The sequence below is a fragment of the Triturus cristatus genome, chromosome 1_2, assembly GCF_964204655.1.
Source record: "Triturus cristatus chromosome 1_2, aTriCri1.1, whole genome shotgun sequence".
In the NCBI taxonomy this organism is placed as follows: domain Eukaryota; kingdom Metazoa; phylum Chordata; class Amphibia; order Caudata; family Salamandridae; genus Triturus; species Triturus cristatus.
In genome coordinates this window covers 206,230,076-206,254,217 of record NC_140580.1, presented here as the reverse complement: position 1 = coordinate 206,254,217, position 24,142 = coordinate 206,230,076, and the positions used below count along the sequence as shown (strand labels likewise).

Genomic DNA, 24,142 nt, shown 5'->3' with positions numbered 1-24,142 from the left:
GCAGGCAGTATTTGTGGGCTAAGAATGTCAGTGCACGTTTTTCAAAGAATTCAAATAAATAGTCCCTTATTGTGAGTGGCTCAGCGGGTGATTTTTAAGGAGGCCGATAACCACTATCATGAGATTTTCTCACTCAAATAACATGCAGAGTTTGGTGCTTATCACACCAAAACCCGCATGTGTAGGTTAATGCTGGGCATTTCCCTAGTACATTTCCCCTGGTCTGACCTGCCTACATTTATCTGGGGAAAAGTGAGGGGGATGGTCAGTAATTATGAACAAACAGCTATTCCGATTCATCAACAAACATGTATTTCACAGGGGTGGGAAAGTAATGGGCAGCTTACAATGATGACTAGAGAGTCATATGTCTTATATTGTATCGTATTGTTTCATTTGCATTGCACTATTTCTTCTTTCAGCAGCGCAGGTATTTTTGATTTATTTCTCTAAAATGTTCAATGCCAGGAAAAGTGATTATGTGCTCCTTGAATGTGATGTCTTTTTTAAAACATTCCACGCATGACATGGGTTTTTTAAAATCCTGAAATGTCATTCCTAACTAATAAGGCAAGTAGATGTTGTCTGGGAGTATATTCTAGAACAGCAGGAATATGCATATTCAGGAAAATTAGAAAGAGCAAGGATCTCTCGGATTTAAGAAATGTAGGAGACTTTCATGAAGGGAGGAGGAAAGAACAGTAACTCAGGGCCTGCCTATTCCTTCTTGAGCAGTCAAGGCAGCAACTGCCAAGTGCTTCATCACTCATCCTCATGTGTGCAAGGTACCCGTCTGAATAAGGTCTGAACCATGACCTAAATACGGCTCACCCGACTGGGACTCATCTGCCTTTGGGGAAAAAAAGAGCGGATTGGAGCATGAACTCCTGCTCAAAACATTTGCCTCTGGTGCAACACAAAGTTGTCCTCTCTTTATAGGTCATATATATGTCACCAGAAGGTTCACAGAGACATATACAATGAATGTGCACTTTGCACATATTTCTTACTTGACACAATGATTCATGAAAAACTTTGCTGACATTACTATTAAAGAGTGCATTGATTGTAGAACTTGAGAATTTACTCACCAGTATGGGGTTAACTATGTTAAGTGAAATATTTTCTTAAGTTGGATTAAGAACTCATCTTTAATATATTGAAGTATATAATAGAGATGACCTAGAGTCGATCATTTGATGTATGTTTAATAATTGATTGGCCTTACCAGCTAAAATGGACTATTTTTTCCTGACCTGGGTGTGAGAAGATGTCATTCACAAGTCTAGTGTGGGACAATTGGTAAATGTTGCAGTCTGCAAATATGTGAACAAACATGAGCAATAGACTTTCTATGATGGTGTGATTAAAGGGGTGTCACACGTGGACTTTGTGGATTATAATGTATAACAACCCCAGAATTCTGCAGATCTCTCCTCTGAACCTATCAGGTCACACCCTAGAGAATTTTTGAGGACTTCTTTGCTGAACTCCCCTTTCTGTAGATTCTATGTAGAACTTCTCCTTGGACCCCTTGTAGACTCTTTCTATGATTCCCCACTCCTCCTTGATCAGACTTTGAGGGATTTAGACTGCTATGCTTCCTTTGGATTCTGCCCTATGTATGACATAGGGTGACACTTATTTCTGCTACACTCAAGACTCTTGACGGAGCTTCTGAGATGCAAACACTTTTTCTACTTAATTTATCTTGCCCTGTCCCCGTTTCCTACATGGAACTCGCAGATTTCTGAGACTTAGTAGATTCACTGAACCATCTTCTACTTTTGACGATGCTTAGGATTTTAGACTACTAATGTATTGAGGGGAGAACTTAAGATTGTTTTCTGAACAGAAGATACTGTTGCTGGGATTCTGCATCGCTGCCACAGAATTGCTTGTCTGCTTAGTTCTGGTCCATCTCAATTTCTTTAGGAGGACTTCACTTACAGTTGTAATACTGTATCTTTAAAGCATTCTATTGAGAGTGATCTGTTTGAATGTAATTACTAATTTGTAATAAACATTCTTAAACTTGGCTACCTATTCCTGGTCCTCATTTTGTAGCCAAATGGGTTGCACTGTATAATGAATCAGATTGAGGTTATTGAATACTAACTCACTCTCCCCTCAGTGCAACTACAAAGGTCTATCAGAGGACCAAGAGTAAGTAAAGTGTGGGCCCATAAAACACTGGATCACCTCTTTTGGCTTAGCAGGAGTAGACGAAATCTGGGCCTTAATAGATTGTGGAGGCTCATGTTGCCAATGTTTATTTCTGTTCCTCTTCCTTCATCATTCATGACATGAATTCGTACATCACTAGGCAGTACTCACAAATTTTTAAAAGGTGCATGTCTACTGCTAATGTCACCAACTCCCAATATTCCCATTTAACATCAGTATGCAACATCTCTGCCTGGTGCATATTGCCATATTTATTACTTGACCTTTTTGATGTAGATGCCCACAGTACTCCTCTGACCCCCTGTTGTATGTCCTGTCCAAAAACGTACTTCAGTGCTCCACATAAGGGAGTGAAACACAATAGAAATGCTCAAATACAATTCAATACTAGACGACAGGCAAATAGTGGTGAACATGAAGAAAAGAAAGAAGTGAGGGTGTAAGAATAAAGTGGATAATTGTGTTTGTGAGGGAGATGAAACAGGAGAGAATGCCTAATCCTTGGGTACAGTGATTAAGGGCAATAGAGATGCTTGCCAACAACCATGTGCATGTAGAAAGAGTCAGAATAGATAATTGTTGTGAGACCCTAGAGAGTGGAGGGGAACAAAGTAAGGAGTTCAGGGGAGTTCAAAAGAAGCAGATGTGAGTTGAGGGGAAAAGGAGATCAGAAGTAAGGAAGAAAAGGCAATATTAGTTGAAGAAAGGGAGATAGGAAAGAAACATGAGCATAGGAAGGATCTGTCCTTAAAGGAAGAAATGAGAAAAGAAGTGTAAGGACAGATAAGAGAGCAAATGAAGATGAGGGAAGGAAGGAGAAGTGGGGACTGATAGTGTAGTAAAAGAAATGTATCCATTTGAAGTAAGGTGAAAGGAATGATTGAAAGACATAGGAGTACAATAAGGGGAGGTGATGAAGTAGAGTTAATGAACCAGGGATAAGAGGTTTAAGGAAGAGAGATTATGTAGGTGAATGGGGTAAAGTAAGGAGAGTAAATTGAAGGAAGGAGAGGGTAATGAATGAAAACAAGGGTTGAGGAAAGGGAAGTGAAGGAGATAGAGTATGAAGACGAGGTAAGGGAATGAGGACAGGTAAGGGAGGAGAGGGAGTGAAGGAAAGACAACCGTGTTTAGGAATTCATGTGAAGATGGAAAGGGAAGTGAAGTAGAGGCGAAGAAGAACATGTGAGTGAAGGAGAAGAAACCAAAAGAAGTAGAGGGAAATGAAGGAAGAAATGGGAGGGGAGAAAAAAGATAGGGTAGCAATTAACAATGTCTGCACTCTTACAGTATAAACATACTATGAAATTCACAGCACACTGATTTTGGAGAAATACCCACTTAAAAAATATCAAATATATCAGGGATCACAATGATAGCATTTGAAATTAATTTTGGACTATGGCCCTGTTTATAATTCATTGAAGAACCACCATCAATTGATTTTTATAAGCTACCCCAATGTATTGTCCAACCTTGCACATATTCCATTGTCATTGTGTTATTGTGTTTTGGTTTAATGTTGTGTTATGTTATTCATTTTTCACATGATTATCCAGACTTTCATGTCAAACAATTCCATTTATTTGTTCAGTTTCTTATGTTGTTATTGTATTCTAAATGTTTTTTTCATACAGAATATTAGTAACGATTTGCTCTAGAGTTATTTTATCTTAAACAATTTTATAACAATAAATAATTTTTATAGTTCACTATGGTACATTAAGTCTATTGTTATCATTCTAGATTTATGGTCTTACATTGTTTTGAGACCAGCCAGTTGCCTAGAGATTGTTTTAATGTACGATTCTATTTTATAAGTATTTAATTTCAATAGCCATACCTCTGAGAGGGCACTGGGAGCCGTGACCAGGGAGAGAGTGGCACTGTGGGATAGTTTACAGTAAAACACACAAGATGTGCTGCAAAAGTGGGTGGGGTCACCACAGGGAACTTTTACCATATTTGTTTGGTAGCCATCTGGACTCCCGAGAGGGAGGAAGCATTAGAGGAGGCAGGGAGGGGAAAGCAGTCTGCAACACAAACCCTTGCACATCAGGGTGTACAAAAAGACAAACAGGGTCATGCAGAGCTGGATGGCGGCGGTGCAAAATTAAATGAGCCACCGGGACACCTGAAGCAGGCCAGACCCAGGTACCTAAAAGGGTTTCAAAAAGGGAAGCCTCAAAGGGTAGAAGGGGCTCCACATTCCCGGATCCCCGATGAAGGACCTCAAGCACGGGGTTGACAGACAAGGGGGCAGAAGGGGGTTGCATGCTTAAAATGCGGGTGGCCAATGAGACCATCCTCAAAAAAGCCTCACCGGCCTCGGTAGCCCTCCGTGGAGGAGACAACAACTCATCAGTGGGGGAGGGTTGTAAACTGACCCTCCTCAGACAGTGAGGGTGCGACCAATGTTCCACAGAAGGGAATCCCATTGAAGAATGAGGATCCTGACGTTGCTCCTGGGGAGGCGAAGAGCCTGGCGGATCTGGAAGCTCCAGAGGAAGCTCAACAAATTCCAAGGGGGGCACATGCAACAGTACGTCCGGTGACGGTGGGCGAGAAGACGGCGCCGAACTCCCTCCCGAGGCCTCTGGAGAAGAGTCCATAATTCTGCGCCGACACGGTGCTGAAGCGACGCATGTCGGCGCCAATCCCGCGTCACCATACGCCAACTCGGCTGCGTCCGGTGTCGACTCAGCACCGTCCGGCGCCGAGACTATGATAAGTTCCCCTGCCGTTGAAGAAGCCGGGGGCGAGACGACTCCGACCTGGACAACCACAAAGAGAAGCTTCATAAGGCGCTCGCGCCGAGACTTGGGCTTCAGGTGTTGGCACGCCTCGCAGTCCGTGGAGTCATGGTGTTCGCCCAGACACCACATACAAATAAGATGCGGGTCCGTCGCGGACATCTGTCGTGAACAGGAATTACTAGTTTTAAAGCCCGAAGGCATCGCACACTGTTCCGGGACGCGAAGCGTCGACAAGGCTTGAAAACAGGCCGGAGGAACCGCTCACTCCGGATCTGTGTTGCACGCGGAAAAGAAGGAAACTGACGTCAGCGCGCTGGGATGGACTTATATGACCATGCTGACGTCACTACATGGACGACGTCAGGGCGGGGTCATGTGGCGCCATCCCCCGGCATGCAGAGGTGCTGCTGCAAAGTTTTTTCCAGATCCAGTCTGATGCCTGGGGATATTCTAAGTTAAGTAATCTGCGGCTAGATGTCTCTATCAGATATATGGTACTGCTCAACCCCTGTCCTATGACTAGATCTAATCCAAGGCTCAAGGGCTCTATACTGGAGTGTGTGCATACTTTTGAGTATCTAGGACTAATTCCCAATGAGCAACTGGACTGGAGATGTCATATCGACAGGTGCTGACTGAAACTAGAGCAACAAACTGGAAGATTGATAAAAGTACAGAGCAGCTCTAAATTTCGTCCAATTTCACAGGCCCTGAAAGTTTATAAACAGCAGGCCATGGGGGCTGCCCTCTATGGGGTGGGGCTTTGGGGTTAGAAGGATGCAGCGGCCCTCTTTATAGTAGAAAATCGCTTTCTGCACCAGCTGACAGGTCTCCCTGTTAGTAACCCTTTACTCCCCCTTAGGCTGGACTTGGGCATCCGATCAATTTCAGATGGGGCAGGGTTGAGACCAGTCCTCTTTTGGAGGAGGCTCTGGACTATGCCTGAGCTCATAACATATCGTCAGGGATTAGAGAAGATCTAAGGGTTATCAGGTCCTGTCAAAATCCTGTGGACTGGACATATTAGAGACACCTTGGTAAAGTTGGGAATTGGGACACTGTGGGAAGATCCAATAACTGCTGGGTCCATTAGTAAGATTACCATCAAAGCATATTACGGCCAGCATAAACTCAATCTGTTGATGTCCAAATCTTCTCTTGGTCCCCTGTCTGATGCCTTCCTTGTGGTGAAGGATGAGTTTAAGGTGTAGTGGTTCCTTGACAAGATTGACTCTGTGGGAGCTAGGAAACATTATCTACAGTTTTGTTATGGCAAACTCCCCTTGATCTCCTTCACTTCAGGATGGGGCGGTCCTAATTAGCGGGAGTGTGGTGCCAGTAAGGAATCTGTGAAGTATGCTCTTTTTTTTGTCCTGCATATGTTAAGGAGAGGATTCTCCCATTATGTTGAGTATTGAGGTGAGAAAACATGTTGAGGCTCTTCGCGTTGTCTATGCTGTCTCTAGATATCACTTGATGATCAAGAGGATCAGATGCTCGATTCTCAAGCCCAATACGGGTCTTGACTTATGGCAGTATAGGGGGCGACTAGTGACTCTGTTTCCCCCGCTTTATTAGTACCCCCTTGAGGCTTGAGACTTCATCTGTCCTTCAAGAAAGACTGAGGCTTTTAAGTGTTTTTTTCTTTTACAGTTTAGCATTTAGAGAATTCATGGATTAAGATGTATTTGTTTACACCAAGAAAGTTTAAAGTCCCCTTGGAGTTTTTGCTTCCCTTTTGCACTCACACTTTCTGAATATGTGGGCCAAGATTGTATTGTTTCACCTTTGCATGTATGCAGATGACACCCCACTACTTTTCAATTTGGGTAGGCACCAACTATCTGCATTGAACCTTTATTTTGGCTACAAGCCATAAAAGTACAAATAACATAATATAAAATAAAAAACAATAAAGTTGTGCTAGCATACACTACAAAAACAATAAAATCCATTTTAAAACAGCAACATAAAACATATTAGTTGAGATCCAAACTGCCAAACACTTCAGAAGCTCATTTAGAAAAAACAATTATACTGCATTCTAAAATAAAGACAAAAATATAATTCAATCCATTATTCATAAGATAGCTAGATCTCTCACCTTTTTCTTGGAAATCTATTTCCACAGCAATAATGTAGACTGGCCAGGCACTTATCGCTTATGCCTCGTTCCTCCCCACTTAACCACAGCAATAGTACACAATGAAGAGTCATCTGCATTATACATTTTGACAATTTTGAAAATGCAGCAAATTGTAAATTAAACCAAACTAATTGCCCAAACATAGAAGTGTGTTGCCAGTGGGAGGCAAAGTTATTCAGTTAGTAAAGAGGATTCCTCCAGGCAGATAGCAGCTAGAGTAGCGTGACTTTGTGTGATCTTGCAGTTTTTCAGTTCTTTAAGGAGAATCCCCTGACATGTCACCATAAATCACCAGCCCTCTGTTGTCTATGTGTGGTATTTCTTGTTGTGTTGTAATTGTATCCAGGTATTTATGCAGCCCCCATTCCTCAGCCCCCCCCCTGTTAACCTCTCTAAGCAGCACTACTTCCTCACAGCTGTTAAGTGTACAAGCTCAGCTAGCCAGCTCCATATCCCAGGGCCTTCTGGGTTTAACCAATTTAACGCCAGTTATCATCCAGCTAAAATTAGTGCCAAATCTGCAAACCTAGTTGTGGTGGCAGTGGTCTCTGCTCTGGTAAAGCTCCTCAGCAAGCAACCCTTGAGGTTGCAGATAGCGAACTATCAGTATCCAACCCAATGATCTCCAGCACTCAGTTACATTATGTTAGCTGTACATGATAGAGATTGACCATATGGTACAAATCTGAGTTTCCCCCCTAGCTCTTGGGGCATCTGGCCCAGGCATTTGGGAACATCAGGTTTACACCGCTCTTAGTTGGGTAATCTCAACTGTGCAAGTGCGATCCTCTTTCTGCAGGGTCCCTAAAGGAGCTGTAGGAGCAAGGTATCCATGTCCTGGAAAACGCTCCTGGTAATCAGTATTGGGAGGGCCGTGAAGCAATATATACATATAGCAGCCGGGGAAGTACGCTTATCTTTACCAGGGCCACCTTGCCTATCACGGACAGCGGGAGTGTCTGCCAAAGTTTAGTGGCTTGTCGCAAAGAGGGGACTGCACCGAGTAAATTGCCATCCCACAATCATTTCTCTGTCCAGTAATTACATACCATCAGGTACCTGAGTTTGACTGGTTTCCATTGCAGGGAAAAACCTATCACTGTAGGCGTATCTCCCGACCAGGGACTGTGATAGTAAATCCACAGGACATTTCCTAACTGACATGCAGTGCCCCAAACTGTTCAAGGGCTTTTAAAGCCCCCGCATGTCTTCTGCCTCTCCCCTCCGGTATAGTTACATGTCAACGGCATGCAGGGAGAGGTGGAGGGGGACATTTTTAACTACAAGTCTGTAGTATACTTAGTGTATTTCATCATTCATAGTTAGTATTTGATTTACTTTTCACCTGTTCCTTTAATTGTGTACATTCTATTTGTAGAACTATAACCTCATGTTATTCTAAGTTCGGTATCCCATGACAGTTGTACTTTGACTCAACGCTTGTCAAGTCCTCTGCCGTGGGCTCCCTTCTTTCTTACCTAGAAATAAATCTCATCAACTCATAACAACAATTTGGACTCCGGATCATAGTTCTTGGTTCCTGTTTCCAGCATACTACAAAGTCCCTGATAATGTGCACCCAACCAGAAGACATTGGTGAGGGGTTCTAGCATGACCACAAATAGCAGTGGAGAGAGTGGGAAACTCTGCAGGTTGCCCCTACCCATGTCATGGCTAGGCGGAGGCAGGCACGCAGACTAGGAACACGCAACCCCGTATGAGTGATACAACAGGGAACTACCTCTCCCACAAGCCCGAGGGAGAGCAGCTCAGAGCACCTGACTAGATTACTTAAGCCCCACCCTTGCTATGCTCGGGGCTTGTCACTTGCGTCTTTTCGCCGACAGAGAGGAGGACGTGTTTTACCTGATGACGTGGACAGCCCGTTGTGTCATGGACTGCTGGCAGCGTCGACCTTGGGACGGCTGCCTCCTTGCCTTCCCCGTGCGGGGTTGAAAGAACACCGCTTGTCTGTTTGGCTTCTCATACGCCTCCCGCTTTGTGTGCATCTCCAGCCATTCCTGCCGGCTCCCTTCTGGGTTCAGCGCGTGCCTACGTGCGCGACCCTGGAGCTCCAAGGGTGGCGCCAAGACCGTGAAGCGTCCCTTACGCTAGACACGGAAGAAACTACCATTGCTTATCGGCGCAGCGGCATTGAAGCCACACTGGACTGCACGCCGACATATCTGTAAGCGCTGAGGAAGCGCCTTTGTTTTTTGTGTACATTGAATACTGGCTTTCCGCTCTGGTGAACGCGTAAGCGCCAGAATCCTGGTTCACCTGAACTTGCCCTCGGAATACAAGGAATCAGCGCGAGGCAGCGCTACCTCACTCGTTCGCTAAGAACCTGTCCAACAAGCATTGGTGAACACAAACGTTTGGGGAAGCGCCTGGAAGGCGAAGCAGAGCAACCAGGCGGCTCGAGTGGCTATCAACACTAGAGGACTATCGGCAGTCAGATAAGTACCTCTTGTTCTGTGGACTGTGTATTCGTTCAAGTCTTTTCTTTATTTTTCTCCTTTGTGCCTGTTATAACATAGGAGAAGTGCAGTTGTCTGTTAAAGTAAGTACACTACACATAAGGGGTTTTCTGTGGGTTCTATGCTTAGGGGAGAGCAATCTTATGTGTGTTGTGTGGGGAACAACCTTTACAACGCAACTTTTACAACGCACTACCATTACAACACATTTTTTACAACGCATAATCCATTACAACGCATGACATTACAACGCATGACACTACAACGCATTTTTAAAAACTACCTTTACAACGCATTCCATTACAACGCATACTACCATTACAACGCATACCATTACAACGCATAATATTACACTATACTATCCAACACTTACCCTACTGATGCACCCCCTGGAGTTAGAATAGTAATTTTTACCCCTACACTATCCAACACTTACCCTACTGTTGCACCCCCTGGAGTTAGAATAGTAATTTTTACCCCTATACTATCCAACACTTGCCCTACTGATGCACCCCCTGGAGTTAGAATAGTAATTTTTACCCCTATACTATCCAACACTTACCCTACTGATGCACCCCCTGGAGTTAGAATAGTAATTTTTACCCCTATACTATCCAACACTTACCCTACTGATGCACCCCCTGGAGCTAGAATAGTAATTTTTACCCCTATACTATCCAACACTTACCCTACTGATGCACCCCCTGGAGTTAGAATAGTAATTTTTACCCCTATACTATCCAACACTTACCCTACTGATGCACCCCCTGGAGTTAGAATAGTAATTTTTACCCCTACACTATCCAACACTTACCCTACTGTTGCACCCCCTGGAGTTAGAATAGTAATTTTTACCCCTACACTATCCAACACTTACCCTACTGTTGCACCCCCTGGAGTTAGAATAGTAATTTTTACCCCTACACTATCCAACACTTACCCTACTGTTGCACCCCCTGGAGTTAGAATAGTAATTTTTACCCCTATACTATCTAATACTTACCTTAAATGTAATTTAATATTATGCGTTGTAATGGTATGCGTTGTAAAGGTAGTATGCGTTGTAATGGTAATGCGTTGTAAAGGTATTTTTTAAAAATGCGTTGTAGTGTCCTGCGTTGTAATGTCATGCGTTGTAATGGATTATGCGTTGTAAAAAATGCGTTGTAAGTGCATGCGTTGTAAAAGTGTGCGTTGTAACGTCATACATCCGTGTTGTGTGTTTCCCTTACAGGGCTGATGGGGTGGAGTGCAGGAGAGCGAGGTCCACAGCATCGGACGACATCCCTTATTTTTGCCTAGCAGCTGCAGCGTTATTGTTTCTTTTGTCCCCTTTTTCCCTTTCCCCGGTGGTGGCCTTATCCTTGCAGTGTCACATGTTACTCCTGGGTATTGCCATCTAGGGGAAGGGATTAATTGGCAGCACCATCATCGTTCCCGCTGTATCCGGCTTAGAAAGTTAGTGGTACCTATCTCTGTGCGACAACCCACTACTTAACTGGCAGAGATAATGCCGTCCATTTTACTCGCCGTTAGGCTTGTATACAACCGCTTTGTCCATTTGAGAAAGCCGCAGCTGAGCCCCATGCCCACCATTGTAATAAACAAGTAGTCCCAAGGCTGGGAGTCAAAGGCTTGTTTCAATAAATTGCTAGAGCCAGGTGCAAAACCTCGATTAGGTGCCTGAGATAGCTGAAAGTGCTGCACGACAGGATGAATCCAAATTGCTTAGGTTAAATTAACTTTTTAATGGGGTAAAATACTATTGGCCAATATCTGGATATGTATCTTGCACATTGAGTCTGGCAGCTTCCCAGCCTCCACTGCTGCATTGAACAGCATGGTTAATTGAGGGACCAGCTGGTGGGTTTATGTTGTGTAAAATTAACTACTTCCCGAATTTCATTCTTGATGTAAAACATCAGTGAGCCCCTTTTCTCTTGGTTGACTAGCCATGCCAGTAGCCTGCCAATCTTGTCCCGCTCGTAATGAGTTTTCGGGAGGTACGAGTGGAGATCATATCCCTGCAGTATCTCAACCACAGTGAACAACACTTCTCATTCTTTGCACAGGTTAGCCTCACTATAGATCTCCCCACTGATTTTTCCAGGCCATACAACAAGTCTTCCTGTTTGATATATCCACTTGTAGTTGCTCTCAAACCCCGGATTAGGTTGCTGTGTATTTCCATAATGCTACTTTAAAAGCATCCCATTCCATCAGTAGGGAGGAGGTGGTACCCTCATTCACAGCAAAGTAGTTGTCAGCAGTCTCCCACAATGTATCGCAGAAGGCTGGATCCTCTAGGAGGCCACTATTACGTTTCCAACTCAAGATGGGGTGTCTGGGTCAGTCCCAGTTACAGGTCAGCAGCAAAGGGGTGATATCAGAGTCTGATCTAGCCAGGTAATTTGCCTTCACCAACTTCACATTGCATTCAAATTTGTCCAAATGCACATGGAGCGCATGTTCCCCTGAGCAGAAATAATATTCACATTCGTTGGTGGAGCTCTCACCATGCATCTACCAAATACCATCTCGATACCGACTAGCATTTTGTGGGGAGCTGCAAAGGGGAGTTCTGGGTGTGACCATTCAAGACCACGTCCCCACTGCAGTTAAAATCACCTCTCACGATAAGGGGTTAATGGAGCACCCTCACTAGCAGCCCAGCTAAGCTGTCTAGGAAGGGAATTTGCTCCACATTGGAGGCGTACACATTAAGAAAGGTTACATCTTCCTCATCCAACTTCTGATGATTTTGGATCATGCCCCATTAAGATGCAGAACATTTTCTACATATTGAGTGAACAAATACTGGCTAATTACTTTCTAGTGCCTCTGACCTGAGGAACAAAAACCCAAGATAGGGGACTGATTAGCCCCCTCAAACCCACACTTTTGTACTCTCATGTATTAGGTAACATCTGAGCTGCCCTGGCACAGCCACCCCAGACCTCATAAAGAAACCATCTTTTATCACAGGGAGAGACCTTGCGAAAGAGCACAGTCAACACTGTTGGTAATAGATAACATAGATAACAAAGAAGGTAGGGTCATCCTGAAGAAGTCGGTTCCAAAACAGTTCACTCGCCTCTAGACCTCATTTCTCCTTATTGAACCAGCCTTATGTCATTCTTGATGGTGTCAATGATTGCAGGTGCATTCATCCGATCGGTGCAATGACACTTCACTATACATTTCCAGAGAATGGCTGTCCAGTAGAGGCCAAGCTGCACTTTATTTCCACAAAGTGTGAGATGTACCAATGGCCTCCCTCTCTAGAGCTTCAGAAGCAATACCCACTGCTGATGTTTAGGCTACTTGGACTACCAGAATTATCCTAGTGAGGCTTCAGCAACATGCCTAAGTAATGACTGGTCAGCAAGGTTCAGTAGGCTCCTGGCAAGGACACTTGATTAAATGGGAACAGATGAAGAGCAAGAACCACTTGATGATTAGATATTATGTTAGATGCACAGAATTAATATGATGGATAGTGACAGAAATACATGGCAAACAAGACATACACTGTGTACATCCAGATCATATATACAATCTGGTCACCACCCCCTAACACATGCACTTTGTTTTAAACACTACTGAACATGGAAAGATTCTCTGTGTTCAACTCCCACACCAAGATCTTGAACAACCTGCTCTCTTGCTGACATTAGGCCACTTTCCAAGATATTTTTTGCACCATCTTGGGTTCCTGTGACTTTCATGAGAAAGTAAATACAGCCAGAGTGCTAGAGAGACACTGCTCCCTTCCAACTTGCATGAAAAAGTGTACATAAAGTCCATCATAGCTAGTTTTCTGCACACCACAGCTGGGACTTCGCTGATTACGGTGGAATACAGAAGCAGTGTACAGGAAACTGTGAAAATGGCAAAAAAAGCCATCAGAGAAACTGCGCCAAGGAAAAGAGAACTAAAGAGACCGCATGAGATATTAGAAATAGGAAGAGCTATTCCAGCAATATCAATTTTATCAGGAAGTGACATATGTGTTTTTATAAAAAGGAGAACCCAAACTGAAAAATGGAAAAAGGTTTACTACAGGCCAGAAAACATGGGTAAACAAGCCTCTGCTTCTCCTGCGATACAATTCAACAGACAGACTGGCAAATGGCAAAACTGTTTGCAGTCAGAAAGCCTACAGTCTGTAAAATCGCAGACTTTGCGACCACAAACTCAACTGGTAATGCGCTACGGGTACCTTTAGACATAAATGACATGTTAACCCTGTCAACCTAACCTTCCTGGACTGATTTCTTTCTTCTCTTGATTCAATGAAATTGTAGAAATACAAAATATCACCAGATCCGAGGTTCCTCTTATCAGACCAGATCAATAAGCAATCTAATTATGGACTCGAAATAGGACTTCAACCTCGCATTCCACTTGGTCCCTATGCTCTTGCGGCAGATGCCACCACTCAACAAATGCTGACCCCGGTTTAGAGGAGTATGATGCTATATGACCCTCGCCTGCATGTGGCCCTATTCTACGTTCTCTGAATTGTGGAGCTGCAGGTGCAGCAAGAGATTATTGTCAATTACTAGATACCCACTGGCACGTGTTGAGCACACACATGTTTACTCTGTTGTACTTGTGTTGGTATTTGCTGTGTGCGTATGTCATTCCCTGTTTCCTCATACTTTACATTATTTAAATAATCTCTGTATCTGAGTCTGTGCATAAGTCTTCACATACACCTGTCTTCCAAAGTATCAGCATCATGCCAGGACTGTCATCACACAGTACCACCTACCAAGGAAAATTGAGCCTTTATGATTGATGTTTTAGAGAAATCGCTGATCTCATGGCTTGGAAAGAGGCAATTTGTTTTGGCTCACCTTTTTATTTGAAAAGCATTTTATTGGTGTAAAATTGTGTTATTTTATTTGAAATTGCAGTGCCTTGAATCTTTTTTTAAAAACAAATAGGGAATTGCTGGTCGGATCTCCCTTGCGAGACTCTTTTAGGCATTAAACAAATAGGGCGAACATTCTTGCCTCTCTGGCGCTTTCATGGGAGGTTTGGAGGGACAGCCGCCATCTTGTACGGGACCCGCTCTGCTCGCGATCAGCGTCCCAGTTGTTGCACGCTGCATGCCGGCCTTAGCCGCGCAGCTGGCGAGAGCAGCGGGCGCGCCAGTGGTGCGCCGAAGGCGCGCCTAAGGCAAGCCCGTCTGCGCCCGTCAGCGCTAAGTCAGTGCGCAGGGCGAGCCATTCTGCTGGTCTAAACTCTGGGGCTACTAACGTTATCCACGGTTCCGGCGATTTTTTGAAAGCGCTTAGACCCAGTCCCTGCCCATCACATAGTGATAAGTGGGGGGCTCTATGACGAACTATATTTGTGGAGTCTGTGGTTTCCTATTAACACCAGAGCCCCTGTCGATGGATAGGCCAGCTGATTTAGTTAACCCTGGGATCATTAGGGCCTGCCTCATTAATGCTAGATCGTTAAAAAAGCACTATGTGGATGTGGCGGATCTGATTACAGATAATAGCCTAGACCTTTTGTTCATTACTGAGACTTGGCTTGATGCCTTTTGTAATCCGATCGTGGCCTTGGCAACCCCAGTCGGCTTTAAAATCTTTCGGCTGGACCGCCCTGTTGGTAGAGGCGGGGGCCTGGCCATCTTGTACAGGGATTGCTGGTCCCTGAGGTTTTGAACTTCCAATTGCAATTATCGGCCCATTTCACTTTGGGGGGTTCCCTGATTTATCAACCACCTGGTTCAGCCAGGGCTTTCCTGGAGACCTGTGGGGATGCTCTAGCCGAGCTTGCTCTGCGTTTCTCGAAGAACAAGTTACTTACCTTCGGTAACGATGTATCTGTAAGAAACATTAGTTAGTTAGATTCCTCACCTTAGAATATCCCCGGCGTCAGACTGGATCCGGAAGATTTTTCGTCAGCAATACCCCTTGCGCGTCGCAAGGCGTCGTCTGCGGCTCCGCGTCCGTCGTCGGCGTCGTGCGCCGGAATGACGTCGTCGGAGTACTTAGACGCCGCCCTCGCGCGCTGACGTCAGTTCTTGTACATAGCTTTCCACGCCAGGAACGCAGAGCCATGCAAAGACCAACACTGGTGCCAAAAATAAAATCTAGGGGCCTGAAAAGGATAACCTTAACCCTAGATGTCAGTTCGCAGAACGGGGAGGATGGGTGGGTCGGTGAGGAATCTAACTAACTAATGTTTCTTACAGATAAATCGTTACTGAAAGAAACACGTTAGTTAGATTCCTCACCTTAGAATAGATACCCAAGCAATACCATCCCCGGTGGTGGGGCTGCGAACCAAGATCACACCAGAAAGTCCTGGAGGACAGAACGGCCAAAGAAGCCATCCCTCCGGACTTGGCTGTCAAGGCAATAATGCCTGGCAAACGTGTGTAGCGAAGCCCACGTTGCCGCCTGACAGATGTCCTGCAAAGGGACACCTCGTCCCAAAGCAGTAGTAGCCGCCGTGGCCCGAGTAGAATGGGCGCGCAGCCCAACAGGAGGGTCCTTTTTTGCCAAGGAATAACAAATTTTGATGCACAAAACGACCCACCGAGAGATGGTCCGTTTGTGCACAGCTTTCCCCTTCTTAGCACCCACGTATCCAACGAAAAGTTGGTCGTCCACCCTGAACTGCTTTGTGCGGTCCAGATAAAAGGAGAGCGCACGTTTTGGGTCCAGACGGTGGAGCCTCTCTTCCTCTTTGGAAGGATGCGGAGGCGGAAAGAAGGTGGGCAAGGTGACAGACTGCCCAAGATGAAAGGGGGTCACCACTTTCGGAAGAAAGGAGGGACGAGGCCGAAGGACAACCTTGTCCGGATGAACAGAGAGAAAAGGAGGCTTTGAAGATAAAGCCTGGAGCTCACTCACCCTTCTAGCCGAGGTGATGGCTACCAGAAAAGCAGTCTTAAGCGTCAGCAGATGAAGAGGACAATTATGAAGAGGCTCAAAGGGAGCGCACATTAGAAATGTGAGAACAAGATTCAAGTCCCACTGAGGCATTACAAAAGGGACAGGAGGAAACGTGTGAGTAATGCCTTTTAGAAAGCGTGTAACTACAGGGGACTTGAAAAGAGAAGGCTGATCAGGAAGCCGCAAGAAGGCAGAGATGGCAGCAAGATAACCTTTCAAGGTGCCCAGGGCAGAGCCCTGCCGGGCCAAAGAAAGAAGAAAGAGGAGAACCTCAGAAAGAGGGGCGGAAAGGGGATCCACAGCCTTTGCTGTGCCCCATGCCACAAATTTGTTCCACCGGCAGGCGTATACTGTCTTTGTGGAGGGCCGCCTGGCTGCCAGAATGATATCACAGACTTCAGGAGGCAAGTCAAATGGCATCAACTGCCGCCGCTCAATCTCCACGCATGGCGGTGGAGGCTGGACAGGTTCGGGTGGAGGACCGTCCCCTGCTGCTGCGACAGAAGATCCTCCCGAAGGGGCAGACGTATCGGAGGATCGGTCAACATACTGAGTAGCTCGGGATACCAGTACCTTCGTGCCCAATCCGGAGCCACCAAGATGACTTGGGCCCGGTCGTGCCTGATCTTCTTCAGCACTCTGGGCAGAAGTGGTATAGGCGGAAAGGCGTACAACAGACCGCAACTCCACTCGTGACGAAAAGCGTCGCCGAGCGAGTGCCGCCTTGGAAATTCCAACGCGCAGAACTGCTGACATTGCGCGTTCTCTTCGGTGGCGAATAGATCTAACCAAGGCTCTCCCCACTGCTGAAAGAGACCTTGTGCCACTTCGGAGTTCAGACGCCATTCGTGATCCATCATGCACCGGCGGCTGAGTTCGTCTGCTCTGGCGTTCAGAGAGCCCGCCAGATGTTGAACCACTAGGGTGACGCCCTGGTGTTCCAGCCATGTCCAGAGGCGCAGAGCCTCCTGACAAAGGGTCCACGACCCCACCCCGCCTTGTTTGTTGCAATACCACTTGGCGGTGGTGTTGTCCGTGAACACCTGCACAACACTTCCCCTGACAGAGGGAAGGAAGGCTTTCAGTGCAAGTCGGATCGCTCTCAACTCCAACAGGTTGATGTGGAGACGAGACTCCGCCGGAGACCAGAGGCCTCTGATCTCCGCCTCTCCCATATGGCCACCCCATCCCAGGAGGGATGCATCCGTCACTACGACATGCTCCGGTTGGGGAAGGGAGAGGCTCTTGCCCGTGACCCAATCGCGGTCCGTGAGCCACCACTGCAACTGCTGTGCAGTGCCCTCCAAGATCAAGACATGGTCGGACAGGTTGCCGTGATGCTGGGCCCACTGAAACTTCAGGTCCCACTGCAGAGCCCGCATGCGCCGCCTGGCGTATGCACTAGTAGGAGGCCATCAGCCCCAGAAGCCGCAACACTAGCCTGACCGAAACCCAGGATAGAGGCCGAAAGATGGGAATGAGGGCCTGAATATCCCGGACCCGCTGTTCCGGTGGATAGACCCGGAACTGCGCTGAATCGAGAACCGCTCCGATGAAGAGGAGCTTCTGAGAGGGACTCAGGTGTGACTTCGGCACGTTGATGGAAAATCCCAGCAAATGCAGGAGATCCGCTGTAGTCTGGAGGTGGGAGACGACTGTCTGGGGCGAGCCCGCCTTCAACAACCAGTATTCGAGATAGGGGAAGACTGGAACCCCTGATCTGCGCAGATGAGCTGCGACCACCGCCATCACTTTCGTGAACACCCGAGGGGCACTGGTAAGGCCGAAGGGGAGCACGGTAAACTGAAAGTGCTCTTGACCCACTGTGAACCGCAGGTAACGTCGGTGGGCCGGCAGGACGGGGAAGTGGAAATAGACGTCCTGCAAGTCCAACGCTACCATCCAGTCTCCCGGGTCTAGTGCAGCTAGAACCTGAGCCAAAGTTAACATCTTGAACCTTTCCTTCCGGAGGAAGGCATTGACGTTCCGGAGGTCCAAGATAGGGCGTAGGCCCCCTTTGCCCTTCTTGGGAACCAGAAAGTAGTGGGAATAACAACCACGACCTACTTCTAGTCTCGGAACGCGCTCGACGGCCCCCTTGGCCAAGAGGGCCGAAACTTCCTCGTGGAGAAGATTCAATTGATCCCCCGAGATACGGTGGTGCTGCGGTGGCATGGCTGGAGGGGTCGTCTCGAAGGGGAGGGAGTAGCCCCTTCGGACGATTTGCAGCACCCACCTGTCCGATGTGATGGACCGCCAGTGGAGCAGGTGATGGCGAACTCTGCCGCCCACTGGCGAGAAATGGGCCTGAAAGCTCGGACTAGGAAGGCTTTGAGGCGGATGCTGCCGGGGTGGTTGTGGGCTGACCGCGTCGTCCTCCAGAACCGCCTCGGCGGAAACCACGTCCACGACCGCGCGCAGGTTGGTTCTGCAGCTGGTGGCTAGGCGTACGTGAGGAGGCACCCCTTCCTTGGCCACGAAAGGGGCGAAAGGCGGAAGTTTGCGACCGCGGGGCCGAGAGGCCCAAGGACTTGGCCGTAGCCCGGGAGTCCTTAAAGCAATTCAGCGCACTGTCCGCTTTCTCGCCAAAAAGGCGAGTGCCATCAAAGGGCATGTCCATGAGAGTGCTCTGGACTTCACCCGAAAAGGACGTGGACCGCAGCCAGGCGTGACGTCTGAGCGCCACCGTGGTAGAAATCGCCCTACCCAGCGAGTCCGTAGTGTCAAGCCCACATCGGATAGCATGTCGTGCTGCATCCCTCCCATCGGCCAGAGCCTGGATAAGTCGTGTCTGGACCTCCTCCGGACACAGGGGCAGCACCTCCTCCACCGTATCCCACAGAGAGTGGGAATAACGGTCCAAGAGACAGGCGGTGTTCAAGGACCGCAGGCCCAAACTAAGGGAGGAGAACAGCTTTTTGCCAAACTGTTCCAGTCTCTTGGAATCCCGGTCCGGCGGGGCGGTCGGGAAGGAGGATTGGGAGGTAGAGGCCTGGATAACCAGGCTCTCAGGGGTAGGGTGTTGGGACAGAAAACTGGGGTCGCCCGGAGCAGGGCGGTGGCGCCTGGCGACGTTCCTGTCCACAGGAGGGACTGTGGAGGGCTTGGACCAGGTGCCCTGCAGAACGTTAATGAGGGCCTCATTGAATTGCAGCAGAGGCTCAGTGGAGCTTGCTGCAGACTGAAGCACCTCAGTGAGGACGTTAGTCCTCACAGCCACGGCAGGTAGCTCGAGCCCAAGGGCTGCGGCCGCCTTGCGCAGCACCACAGAGAAAGCAGCACCCTCCTCCGAAGCCACAGTCGGAGGAGAGATGAATCCAGTGTCTGGAGAGGTATCCAGACCACTGGCCTCCCCCAGTTCATCTGCCCAGTCCTGTGACAGCTGAGCCTGAAGGGCCATAGGGTCCTCGGACCCCTCCCATTCGCCCCCGTCATCCGATTCCTGGTAAACAGGAGGAAGGATCGGAGCCGGGCGATAGACATAATGTGTCTCCAGCAGCGCCGTACGCGGCGTCCATCGACGCCGTAACGGCGCCGGGTCCGGACCGGGGCTGAAGTGGGGCCCGACGCCGAGTGGAGCCGACGTCGGAGGTGGAACCGGTGTCGACGCCGGCGGAGGAGGCGTGACGAGGTCGACCGGCGTCGGCGGGGACTCGGGTACGGGTCCCTCGGGCACTTGCGGCGTCAAGGCCGGAGCCGTCGACGGCACCGGGGCCGGAGCCGCCGGCAGGCAAGGTTGCCCAGTCGGGTCCGCGGGGCCCGAAGGCGCGCCAGCGGGCGTCGACGGCGGAGCCAGGTTCCTCATGGCCGAGAGGAAGGCACTGACTTCCGCCGGCGTCGCGTCAGTCCCAGGGACCGGCGGGTGTGGGGACTTGCGCGGTGCCTGCGGCTCCGCTGGAGCCGCGGGGGTGGAACCACTCTGACCCTCGGCCGAGTCGCGCGACCGGCGAGGGGAGTCTGAAGAGCGGTGTCGCCTCTTGGACTTCTTGGAGTGCTTCGACTTACCCGAAGACTTGGAGCCGGACGATCGATGGTGCCGAGTGGCGAAGCTCGAGAAGCTTACGGCACCGCTCCCGTCTAGCCTTCGAGGTCAGGGCCTTGCAGTCCGAACACGACTCCGCGTCGTGGTCGAGGCCCAAACAGTAAAGGCACCGGCGGTGATGGTCCGTAACCGACATCAAGCGGTTGCAGTCAGCACAGGCTTTAAAACCAGGCATCCTACCGGCACCGGAGTCGAGACAAGATCAAAAAGGATCAAAAAATGTAGTAAAAAAAGACTAAAAGGGGTAGCTCTCCCGGATCTGCGCTTACTGGCGCGGAAAAAAGAAGAACTGACGTCAGCGCGCGAGGGCGGCGTCTAAGTACTCCGACGACGTCATTCCGGCGCACTACGCCGACGACGGACGCGGAGCCGCAGACGACGCCTAGCGACGCGCAAGGGGTATTGCTGACGAAAAATCTTCCGGATCCAGTCTGACGCCTGGGGATATTCTAAGGTGAGGAATCTAACTAACGTGTTTCTTTCAGATGTATGTGCTTCTTGGCGACATTAATCTCCATCTTGATCACATGGAGCTGACTGATTCTGCGGTGTTTCTGGATCTCCTTAATCTGGCTAACCTTTCCCAATGGGTTATGGATCCCACCCATTTGGGCGGGCATACCTTGGATATCATCTGCTCCAATTTTCCTATTTTAGTGGTGAAGCCAAGGCCAGTTGCTTGGTCAGATCATTTTCCCTTATTTTTTTCTTGGGACATCCCTGTCGCACTGCTAACCATTATCGTCCTCCAGTTATTAGGAAAGTGGACACTGGGCGGCTTAGTAGCTCTCTGGCAGCCTCCCGCCCCTCCTTTCAGGGTGACCTGGAGGATAATGTGTCCCAGTTTGCCGACTGGCTCACAAGTTCGATTGAGAGTTTGTCTGTTCCACGTCAACGAAAGTTGAGGAGAGAGTCCCCCTGTAAGCCTTTGTTTACCCCTGAGCTGAGGATTTTAAAACATGAGTTTAAATTACTGGATAGAGCTTGGCGCTCCAGTGGATATTGTGCCCTTGCTAAATGTGCCCTTGGAACCAAACAAAAATTGTACTATACGGCCATCGGAGAGGCCAAAGGGCGGTACTACTCTGACCGCATTGAGAGGGTCAATAACAACTCAAAAGAAATTTTTGCCATTGTACAGAATTTCTTGACACCTACTGCCCAAGTGGTAGTGACACCTTCCCCGGAGACCTGGTGCAAATCCCTGGCTTACTTTTTTAGGGATAAAATAGTTAGCATCCAGGAGACGTTTCTGACTTTCCCGGAGAAGATTGATGGTGCCATGGTGGTGAGGTCAAGGGAAAATCTGGTTCCCTCCTTTTCTGCATTTAGTCCGATTGATCTCCCTGGCTCTTTTAAGATTCTTAGGGCTTTAAAGTTGGGATCGCCTAAAGATCCATGCGCTGCCAGACTGCTGTCTGATGTGGCAGACACCATCAACTTAGAAGTTAATCATATGATTAATAAATCGCTGCTTGAGGCGCATGTTCCGCTTGCATGGAAGCAGGCGCTGATTCTTCCCCTCCTTAAGAAGACATCTCTTGACCCTCTTCTTCCTGAGAATTATCGCCCTTTCTCACTCTTGCCTAGCCTGGCGAAAGTGTGCGAGAGAGTGGTTACAGCCCAACTTACTAACTTTATTGAGAGCTCGGGTTTGCTTCACCTGGCCCAATCCGGTTTCCGTGCTTCTCATAGCACGGTGTTATCCCTGCTTGAGGTGACAGAGGCGATCCGTGACTGTTTGGATGCCGGTGGGAAAGCGGCCTTGGTGATGTTAGATCTCTCAGCTGCTTTCGACACCGTGCCCCATTCTTTGCTCTTGGATCGTCTCTCTGAAATTGGCATCACTGGTTCTGCCTTGCAGTGGCTCAGGTCTTTTTTGGAGGGTAGGTCACAGCAGGTCTGGATCCCCCCCATGCGCTTCCGTGCAACTGCAAATGACTACGGGTGTGCCGCAGGGATCAACCCTTAGCCCCTTGTTATTTAACATCTATATGACTCCGCTGGCTTATCTCGCGGAGTCATTGGGGGCGAGAGTGATCGCCTATGCTGACGATACTCAGCTCCTATTTTGTTGGAGTAGGGATGGTGACTCGGTTACGGCTGCGCAACATTGCCTGTCGTCAGTCTTTCATTGGCTGGCAAATGCCCAATTGAAATGCAATGAAGGCAAATCTGAAGTTCTCTTCTATGGCTCCTTTTCTTCTGGGTTTAGAGCTAGGTTTTGGCCTCTGGGTTTCCCTCGTCCTACCACTGGTAAAGGCGCGGTAAAAAATCTTGGCGTCTGGTTCGGGGAGAACTTGAATTTTGCAACTCAAGTGAAGAAGCTGGCCGGTGCTTGTTTTGGTATTCTCAACACCTTGCGGAAGTTTCTTCCTTTTCTACCTGGTAAGGCTAAAGAAACTGTGGTTTGTGCCCTTTTTGACTATGCCAATGCCCTCTTGGTTGGCAGCCCGGGATTTTTAGTTAAGAAACTGCAAGTTGTTCAAAATTCGGCGGCCAGGCTTCTCCTGGGCATTTGTCCTAGGCTTAGTGTTCATACTCATCTGCGCTCCTTGCACTGGCTCCCAGTCGAATCTCATTTGAAATTCAAAATGCTATCCATTGCCCATCGGGCCCTTTATGGTCTGGGTCCCATTTATCTGGGTAAGAGGTTTGCCATTTACACACCAGGGAGACAGCTGCGTTCGTCTGCTCAGCTTTTGGTCCAGACCCCCAGGTTTAATCGCCAAAGACTGGGTGGGAACTCCTTTGTTCGTAAAGCGGGCTTAGCCTGGAATCAGTTGCCCGGGGGCGGCTCCTTCACGTGGGCGTCGGAGCGTTGCCCCAATGCTTTCTCGCAGTGCGAGAAGCAGAAACGTAAAATGGTATAAATACCATTTTACGTTTCTGCTTCTCGCACTGCGAGAAAGCAGAAGTTGCCTGGTTGGGGGCGGGCGGGTGGGCGGGTCGAGGAGGAGTGGCTAGCCCAATGTTATGGGCCCTGACTGTTTGGTCGGCCCCAGGGCCGACCAAACCAGTCATAGCACTCTCCGTTTTCTTCATGTAGGCTGCTGCGCAGCCTGCATGAAAAAAACAGCCTCCCCTAAGACGCCTGCATTTACGGCGTCCTAGCCAATCACAACGCTGATTGGTTTAGGGGAGGAGGCTAGCTGTGGAAAAGCGGGACCAGCCAGGAGAGGCAGGGGCTCAGGCAGCGGGGGCGCGTGACAAGGGAAGCGGGGAAGGTACGTTTTATTCTTCGCAATTTAACCCCCCGCAACTGATGCCTAGTTGTGCAAGGCGCAGATGGTCCGTCCCTCTGTCCCTAAAAGCCTGCTTTAGTTTTCCCATGGCGTGAGCGACTCCTGTGTAGATAATGTGTGGGGTAATTATCGTGAAAAATTAGGTATTGTACCCGGTTAAGAACAGATATTCTGAGAACCGGCACCTCGTTAAATGCCCATTATTCCCAGATAAAGACATTTTGATTTTTCTCGTACATTTTCTTTCCGTCGTATTTTGGTGTTAGGGCCTGTTTCTATGTGGTTTTTTAATACTTTCCATTTGTCTGTCTGTGTGTTCGAGGTTTTACTATGCCTGTTTACTGTGAATTGCTTTCTGCTCTG

At 48.2% G+C, this 24,142-nt stretch overlaps 1 protein-coding gene across 2 annotated transcripts in view; it reads right to left on the bottom strand.

The window, feature by feature from the left end:
* Positions 1-24,142, bottom strand: part of CDH23 (cadherin related 23) — a 1,199,511-nt gene that overhangs the window by 326,721 nt on the left and 848,648 nt on the right. The gene's annotated exons all lie outside the window — the stretch shown is intronic.